This window comes from Palaemon carinicauda, chromosome 31, assembly GCF_036898095.1.
Source record: "Palaemon carinicauda isolate YSFRI2023 chromosome 31, ASM3689809v2, whole genome shotgun sequence".
Lineage (NCBI taxonomy): Eukaryota > Metazoa > Arthropoda > Malacostraca > Decapoda > Palaemonidae > Palaemon > Palaemon carinicauda.
In genome coordinates, this window is record NC_090755.1 from 49,402,788 (window position 1) to 49,413,233 (window position 10,446).

Sequence of the window (10,446 nt, forward strand, 5' to 3'; positions counted from 1 at the left end):
GCCGATTTATATGAAGCTGATGTTGCAATTTCCAATGGAATGGCCTCAGGCCAACTAGTGGAATGGTCAATGACGGTAAACAGGCAACAGTGTCCTTGTGATGTGGGTAGGGGACCTACTACATCAACGTGAATCTGGGTATAAAAAAACACTGATGTTGAGGAAAGTACAGGGGCAAACCCAATCCTTGGTATCCTTAGTGTTACGGGCCACTGTTTCGAGTCCGGCCTTGCTTAAGGGACTCAAGGGCCATAACAAAAAAATTACAATGGAAAAGGTCGCCAGTCAGCAATAATACAAGGAATACTGACAAATATATGTATTTACAATAATATTCAATAAAAATTAATAAACGAAAGGGAAGCACAACAGATAATTATATTTTGGTTTAAGCCACGAGGAGCTTCCATTGGAATTTGGTGGACCGTGGATGAAACTCCAGCACAGCAACCACGTTCCCTGGAAAAGGGGAATAAATTGAATTATTAACAGTGCACTTACTTCTACCGGCAGGGAACACGGTGAAGTCGTGTGGTTAAAACCTTTAAGCAAATTAACTGAAAATGCAAAGCTTAGGGATTTGAACGTTACACATGGTAATCAACACTGTCACAGGGTGAATTAGTTAAGACTAGGACTAAACGGCACACGTGGTCTGGGTATAGGGGATAGGATACAAGGTTCAGTGGGTAGGATTTCTTTAAAGGATAAGGAAAAAATGGGATGTGATAAGGAAGGGATGGGAGGTTGGGTAAGGATATTGAGAATTTCAAAATCAGACACCTTACCTTTAGTAAAAGGACTATGGTCCCTCCCGTAAGGAGGATATGTAGACAGAGGTCCTTCCTCCCTGATGTCTTGAGGGTGAAGACAGATGTTATCCTCATGGAGGCTGGGTCACGAAGAAGAAGAGATGTTATCCTCATGGAAGTTGAGTTAAGAAGAAGATCCCCAGTTTTCCCTGGGTAGAATCAACCCCACTTGGCCCCTAATTGGGGGTGGTGGGGGGAATTTCCCTGACCGCTGTCCTATTGGTCAGGTTGGGTCACGTGCTCCTACATCCTTCACATCTCGCCTCCCTCCGTCTCCTGGGACCTCAATGTTGTCACGTGACTCGTAAAAGGTGGCTGAAAATGAAATCTCAAGGGGAGTAGACTGGTATAGGATGGTTGGGGGTTGGGTGAGACTCTGGGTAGGGTTCCAAAACTCGTGGCCGGCCGACGAAGTCCTTGCTGGTGGGGTCTTTGTTTGGTAGAGGGGTGGCGAAATGACCGCCATTACTAACATTAATAATACCGTGCTAAATGAACATCACCATCAGTAGCTGTCCAGTAGAATGGTGAGAGGGATTTGAAAGGCTATGAATGAAATTAAACACCTGTCAGCATATGGGTGGTCTACCAGTTTTGACGTCGTAGAAGAGAGTGACATTCAAGACGTTGAGGCTGCTGTCTTCCCAATAGAGGGATACGCAGGATATCCTACATGCTTGGTACTCTAGATCTTTTCATTGGGCTTCTTCCAAGGCATTGTAATACAAGAAGTATTGTATAAAATGTGAAGAGAGGAGACACAGAGCGTCATCCGTTCACGCAAGAGTTGGATAACTCTTTATGTGGAGCAAACATAAGAATCATCTATTCTTTTCTTTAAAGGGATTTCATTACTGCCGAAGATTTGACAGAATCAAAAGGTTTCTCGTAGTCTTCAAATGACATACATAGCGGCTGGTCATAATCTTTTGAGTTTTCCATTCGATAATAATTACATGGATATGGTCAGTTGTAGAATTCCCGGTACTAAAGCCTCCATGCTCTCTTGTTTTATTAAAATCTATCTGTGTTTTCATTCAGCCTAATATGATCATTGTAAATATATTATATTTTGCTGAGTGATAAATCCTTTAGATATGAACTTGGGAAGAAGCATATGCCTGAAATGTATATTCCGAATTATATTGGAGCTAAACAGTTGCATAAACTTATCTTCTAGACAAGAGGATTTTACTAAACAGCGGGTAATGATTTCATGATTTCGTTTTTATATTAGGTTACTTTAGGTAAAAATGGTTCCTCCTCATCTTGAGCAACTGCAATAGAAGTACACAGAATAGAAGTACCATGGTCTTCCACTGTCTTGGGTTAGAGCTCTCTTGTTTGAGAAAATTAGGGCACAATATTTTATCTTATTTCTCTTCGTTTTGTTTTATCAAAGTTGTTATAGTTTATATAGGAAATGTTTATTTAATATTGTTACTGTTCTAAAAATATTCTATTTATCCTTCTTTGCTATTCTTACTGGGCTATTTTCATTGTTGGAGCCCCTGGGCTTAAAGCATTCTGCTTTTCCAACTAGGGTTGCCGCTTAGCAATTGATAATAATAATAATAATAATAATAATAATAATAATAATAATAATAATAATAATAACAACAGCAGTCACTGTTATTATCTAAGGAGAGGGAAGAACTGTTGGCCATAGCAATTTTTTTTTCTTTTTTTTATTCTTGGAGGTAAAAAGAACGAAATTGAATGGATTTTTTTACACATTAATTATCACAACAAGGGGACACTGTAAAAGGGATTATTCTCTTATTTATCATTAAGCTAAATACAAGGACTGGAGACTCTGATAAAATCTCTAATAATACATTGTCACCAAACAACTGATGTGTAAATGTTCACTACTTGAACTACAATTTCTTAGAGATTTTAAATTCATCTCTATTTTAAAAGATATTGGAGGGAGAGAAGGGCACATTATAACAATTTTGAAAAATATAAAAGTTTTATTATATGAAAATAATATACTTTCTATTTACAAAAACAAAATGAGTTCTTGAATGTTTCTGCAAATGATTTATGAAAAAATACATCATTTAGGCCATAGTTGATTCAATTTTCCATATTTTCAAGAAATCACCCGTAAAATCCTCCAAATCCACCATAGCCACCCTCAAACCCTCCAAATCCGCCTCCGTATCCCCCGTAGCCAAAGCCTAAACCATGTGGTCTGTAGCCATAGCCATCGAAGCCATAGGGACTACCTCCAAAGAAATGGCGTCTGCTGGGTTCAGGTGCTGGAAGGGCTCCAGTTAATTCCAGGAGGGCGAAAAGTACCACGGCTGCCAAAAGGGCAACACTGATCTGGAAAGGGAAGTTAAAAGGGAATTTAATTTCCTTTGCTTTATGTAGAAACTTATTGTACTCTAAAGCTCAGCTATGGAAAAAATAAACCTGAGGTGTGTGTTTATACGTTGTATATAATGTAGATACATCAACACTCACTTACATATAAGTATACACACACGCACACACACACACACACACACACACACACACATATATATATATATGTATATATATATATATATATATATATATATATATATATATATATATATATATATATATATATATATATAGAACACTAAAAGGAGAGAGAAAAGACGAAGAGCAAAACTGGTGGGAGCGTCCTTGCCTGGTGATTGCCAGACTGGGGTTCGAGTTCCACTTAAACTCCTCAGTTCCTTTGGTCGTTGCAACATCACCATCCTTATGAAGTAAGGGGGGGTGGTGGTGTTGGGGGAGCCTATAGGTGTGTCTGTTGAGTCATCAGCAGCCATTGCTTGTAGTCTAGCAGAATGGGGACCAAACGTGGTTTTAGGGTACCCACAAAGTTTTTTTTGCGGATTATATATCTTTGAGACATGCTGATTCAGAATCCACTTGATGCCACCTTGGCACCCTTGAGCATTTTGCATAATATGCTAATTAAGTCGGCCATTATGAAAATTTTGTTTTTAGGGTATAAATTTTTTATTTAACCAGATACAAGGGAGATCATGATGTCTAGCCCCAGGTTTAGAGGGTCTCTGATTCTGATGATACCATTTTTAACATGATTACTAATTTGCATATGCATGTTATGGTAATTAGGTGACGGGAAGTACCCAAATTTGGTATTTTGGCTAAAGCTTGCATATGTTGCCATTAAGAGGGTAATTTCTATGCCTTTCCCAATGTTAATGGGTCCCAGATTCTACTTTTGCCATTATTAGTGCCTTTTTTGCATATATTTGCATTCCATATGGATTTGCATATGCATAAATTTAGTGTAAATGGTTGAAATTTCCGACTTATGGCAAAATATAACAATGATACATGTAACATTTCCCTGATTGCACTAATTAGTCCCAGACTGCTACACAGACCTCCATGATGATGAACTATAGTCATTTGCATAAACTGCATATATTATGCTAATTAGCAGTCATAATGTCTTTAGTTACTCAGTTTAGCAAGTCATTGTCCTCTCCACCACTTTGATAGTCCTCCCCTTCATCAGCCTCATCGTTTTGCTTGTTGTATGTATTTCGACAGTTTGATTCTCCACGACATGCACAGAAAAATGTGCAAGGCAAGTGTCCACTGTTACAGCCACACCTCTGAGAACTACATGGTTCATTGGTTGAACACCCACAACGAAACATCTCTAATACCTCAGGAGGTGCTAGGGCAACGTTTGGTGGGAGAGTCTTTGGGATCAGTGTTTTGGTGCTTTCTTCACGAGACCACCCATAGTCAGTAGGCTCAAACGATGGAGGGTCCGGCAGGGGTGCCGATATCCATACTGCCGTTTGAACATGGGCACGCAAGACATTTTCTCTAAATACCTCAGTTGTGGGTGGGATGGTCTTTAAGGCTGGGGCGGCTGTAATGTTCTTCTTTCCCATCTTTTTTTACCATAGTTCAACGCGAGCCTTTGACAAGTCATCCCTCTCCTTGCTGCCATAGCATGCAGAAATGAACTTTGTAGCTTCTGCCATTACTTTATCCAATGATGAGTCAAGATCCCCCAGATATTGGAAAGCGTGTCCTTGCTTCACCAGCTTGTTTATCATAGTTCCCTTTCCAATGCCCTGAAGCTTGGCAACGGTATCGCACCCAGTAAGCGCATGGGCCGCCAAAAGATTTGGCACTATTGCTGCATGTTTTTTCACTGTGGCCTGTATGTCAACTGAGATCCGCTCACAGCTTGTGGCTTCCATGATCAGGGCACATTTCAACTTTTCCTGGCTACAAAAATGCACTAAGAGAACAAAGACGTCTGTGTCATCACAAATGACTTTTATTGTCTTTACACTGTCCATTTGGGTAATTTGCAGTATCTGATAGATCATAGTGACGTCAGCTTCTTCATGAGTAGTTCTGAGGTCCCTGCGAAGAATCTGATAACCACAGAACAGTTCAATTGGAATTGGGTCCCGACCACACACAACTATCTTGTTGTGAATGGGTTCACCACTGGTTACACAGAGCTCCACCAGATGATCACAGATGATATCAATCAGCTGTACTTTGTTTGCATGGACTTGCAACACAACCGCTTGAGGGGGCAAAGGACTTGAAAGGTTCAGATGATGTTGACGAGTTGCATGTTTGCCACCTCTAGCTCCTCGTGTCACACTTTTGATAGAATAATCATAGTACCTATCAAAGGTTAAGTAGACCTCTGAGTCCTTAGCTTTCAGCATCACATTCCTTATGAAGTTGTCTACATAGTCCTTGACTGTTCCTTGTTGTGGCCAATGCACTGACCACAGAAGTGCGCAGCCATCGATAACAATTGCATCTACTTTGTTCAACACTCGAGAGGACACTTCAACTTGAAGCTTTTTTTTAAGGTCAGCCTTGTTTGATGCAATTCTCAATTCTCCATTGTCTTTGAACATGGAGGTTGGAATAGGAGCTAGCTCATGTTTCAGAACATCTTCTAGGTTGATAGATCTGGTTTGCTGAAGCCCAAGTATGCGTGAGTAAATGAGATTGACATCATAGACATCTGTGTCTCCAACCCTAACTGATTTCGCAGCAACAGCCATCGTAACTGTGGGCTTAGGAATGGGAGAATTGAAACTTGATGGCCAGTCCTCTTCAAAATGTACCATCTGGGCCTTTCCTAACTCAACTGCATTGTGAACATTGACAGAGTTCGGAGCAATTCTACCACTCACAACATTCACTATTTCCGTTGTGTGGTCATTCGGATCGAGGGGATTGATGGACATTGCGAGCTTGGCCCTAATCTTCTCCCTGTCACTACCGTCTGACTTTATTCTGGACTGGTTCTCCTCCTTGTGATGTGATGAATCCTCTGATGTTGATCGTGTGAGGGTTCTTATATCGTTAGCAACACGACAACATACATGCATGCTGAACGCCCAACGTTTGACGGCTGAGGGTTTCAATGTTAACCCTATAATACCCTTTGGTCGTTTCCCATACCTCATGAACGTCGTCTCAATAAACATGTCCGACCAAATGCCATTCCAAATTCCTGGCTTGTGTCGCATCACATGCTCTCCCTTGAGGAATCTCTGCAGCAACTCAGTAGGCAGTCTTTGCATGGATCGAAGGTAATACAATCCATAACGTGCATAGTTATGGTGACCCGCCGCAAAGAAATATGGCATCATTTCTTGAACTGCCCATAGGTGCAATGGCCAGTCAGCTTCACGCTCTGCTCGTACAAAGAGCATCATCAAGAGAACAGGCCTAATTAAACAGTCAACCCAAAGTTGGGTAGTCTTGCTCTGCTCAGAAAGACTATTTAGAGAAAGGCACATGTCATCATATGTATCCACCTTCTCAACTACCTGAGACAAAACCTCTTCCATAACAAGACGTAGTGCTCTGACATTTTGCGGGAATTTCTTTCCTTGTAGCATGTGTTGCACACCACCAAAAGCTGATTTCAGGATGTCCTCAAGCCCACTATTTGTCATCAATACCCCAACGCAACCTACAAAACTCATAAGGAGGTGCATCCCTCCTAATCTAGGAATCAAATTTAGAAATTTGTCCTGATAGACCCACTTCACATCAACTGCAACTTTATACAACTGTTGGTCATTAGTATAGACAGTTATCTCCTGTCCAAAACCATTTGTGAGTTTCTGCGCTTCAACCATGGCAGTCATGATTGTGTCTGGGTCAGATGGTTTCATATCCAGCAAAGGGCGGTATATTACTTTTGTTGCTGGTTGGACTGCATGGCCTTGGTTCCTTGCCTGGGCGGTGTTGAATCCATTGAATTCAGGGGTCTCAGTACCTGAAGCAATGTTCTTGAGAAAGGAGAAATCCATGGACTTAGCACGATTGACGGTAACAACCTGCTGAGCAAGGACATGCAAAGGCAATATCTTTCGTTTAGCTTCAGCCTCCGGCATTGATGGTTTATTGGGACCATTGTATCGCTGCACAGGGGGATTCTCAACTTGAAGTTCCTTAAGCTCCTTGACTGTCAGCCTTGGAAACGTTTCAATTTGCCTGGCCTCATTCTGTCCTCCCTCACCCGTGGACGTAAGCAATATTGCAAGGGCATGGGTACTAACAAGTCCATTTTGTGATGAAATGTTTGCATCAAAATTATCTGATACAACCTGAACAAGTCCCTTATCTCTCCCAAACCCCATCAACTTGGAGTCTTTCACTGCAGCTGCAGCTGCTGAATCTTTATATCGCAGGACCTCATCATATGAACAAGTAACACCCAATTGGTAAAAATCTTGTATCAGTGCCTTTTTGTCAATTGCAATACCCAATGACACCTGGAGGTCTGTGAAACAATTGTTAATTACACTACTAACTACATTGCCAATGAGTGCAGCACGGGCATCATGATTCAGATTCTTAGATAACTTTGCTAAAAGTCCAAGTAATGTTGGGCTTACACACTCAAGAGCAAGATCTAAGTCTAGACCAGCATGGTATGTGTTCTTATCTTGAATAAGATGTTTAGTTTCTGAGACAATGCGACGAGAGATGGTTTCAAGAAATTGTTCAATTCCATCATCATCATCATTCTGCTGAACTAGTCTCAATATTGACGAAGCTTGACTACGGAAAACATACAGATTGGCAACACCATTTCCACTTAATACCAGGAAGTCTGATCCAAAGTGATTGCAAAGTTTGGAAACAAGAGTTCTGCGGCTACATTCCTTCCCACCATAGGAGGTATAAAGTTCGAACACCTCTACAGAGTTCCAAATCTTGGACTTCTCTGCTTCCATATCAGTCACAGTCAATTGTAAAGCAGCCTCCTTGCTCGAACTCTCTTGCAATTCAGAGGTCTTTGCTGCAGCCACGTTGCGTGTAGGCATAAAGTGGTCACGGCAATCCTTATGGTACCTTGCATCTGATGCATGAAGGTCACTAACTGCACTTAGGACACGGAACTTTACTAGCCGGGATGTTTCATCATTTCTTTTATTACATGTTTCTATGATGGATTCCTTGAATGTTTTTTCCCCTGCAGTTTTGATTATAGTCCGACAAAGAACCACCCGACGCCATCGATGGGGATTCTTTTTATCTTTTTCCATGATACACACGTCACCACAGAATATGCAATGTACCTTAAAGTCAAAATAGGGTGATACAGATCGATGCATGCGCTTTTCATCGCGATTATCGTCAGTAACCTGTGGGGATGAAGATCGGTTCTGAGAACGCTTTAAATGACGTGATGATACATAGGTAGAAACGCAAGATCGATGACAGAATATGGATGCATTTTCATCTTCAGCAAGTAGTTGCTCCAGTTCCACGTGACGACCATCATGATGGACCTCTCTACTAGCATTGATGATTGAATGAATACGTTGTGGTCCACATCGGGTCCTTGGCTTCCCAGCTTGGCTCTCTGGACATGGCTCAAAAAAGCAGGGTTCTTCAGGGTGATCCATCACCAGATTGACTGAAAAAGAAGTAAAAAATTTTAATTTGGAGTTGTGGACCAGGGTTGGAGACATCATTCATGCTACTATAGTTTGTCTGGTTAAATTGAAAAAGACTATAGCAAACAAAACCTGTTGTTTCTTGGATCAAATAAAAGCAGCAGTAATCCCCTAGAACTTTTTAAAAACTTATCCTTACTGCTCTTCAGCATGACATCCAGCTAGCATCTTACCAAGTTACCAATGTATTGAGCTGTGGATGATGATTTCTTGCAAAAAGTATCATGACCTTGGGAGGGAGGAATCTGTCTTACCTTTGTGGTTTCCGTATATCAAGAAATAAAGGCCACTCTTGGGCCTTTGCTACATCCATGCATTATCTGTTTCATAAAGTAAATCATGAATGGGACATCTTCGAAGTATGAAAAAGGAAACAACCTCATCAATATATTCACTTTCACTTTCATTTTCCCCTATTCAGGCTTAGACTGCCATCTGGTGTGACCTACTTAAACAATCTATTCTCTGTTTCAAACTAATTAGACATTATTAGCTTTTAACAGCTCCACAAAGTGATGTTAAGACACTGGAATAACAGTTATCTTTGCTTTAGAAATAACAGACCGATCACTGCAATAACATCATACTTCATGTAAACTTAATGAAATACTGACTTTAATTAGCAAAATTATTAATATGCAAAGACAATAAAATAGAAAGGACTGATAATCAGAGTCCCTGGAATATGTGGTAGGCACCAAAATACAATTTTATTCGGTGAAGTAAGCATACTCTAGTTATAATACCAATTTGCGTTATTACCGTCACCTAATTAGCATAACATGCATATGCAAATTAGTAATCATGTTAAAAATGGTATCATCAGAATCAGAGACCCTCTAAACCTGGGGCTAGACATCATGATCTCCCTTGTATCTGGTCAAATAAAAAAGTTACACCCTAAAAACAAAATTTTCATAATGGCCGACTTAATTAGCATATTATGCAAAATGCTCAAGGGTGCCAAGGTGGCATCAAGTGGATTCTGAATCAGCATGTCTCAAAGTTATATAATCTGCAAAAAAACTTTGTGGGTACCCTAAAACCACGTTCACCCAAAAAAGGGCTCCATTCTGCTAGACTATTGGCCTTCCTTGGTTCTAGCTTGGGTGGAAAGTGACTTGGGCACTGATCATATGTAATATGATCAATCTGTAGGGCATAACCCTACTTGATAGGGCAATGTCACTGTCCCTTGCCTCTGCCATTCATAAGCGCCCTTTAAATCTTTAATTACAAAGAAGAGACATATGTACAAATGAACAAAATCCTTCAGAGGAAAGTGCAGCATCATACTATTCTACATTGACGCTTAGGGTTGAAGACTGAAGAGAAACAGACATGATTGAGGAATGATGAAGTTATAGATCTTTTTTTGTTGATCTTAAAGTAATTTTCAAGAGAAAAATTAGGATAATTAATGCATTGCTTTATCAGGAGTGGCAACGCTAATTATCATCCGGATGAAACGGAAAAGTTTCTCATAAATACATGATAGAAAAGTTTGGTCTCTTATCATGAAAAAAAAATGGAAAACAGGATATGGTGAGTATCGTTTCCGTGGAAAGATTAAGATGAAATATTTGATTATACATGCGAGATTTATGTCAGAAAGATTTCAAATGGGCCATTACTGCTTATGG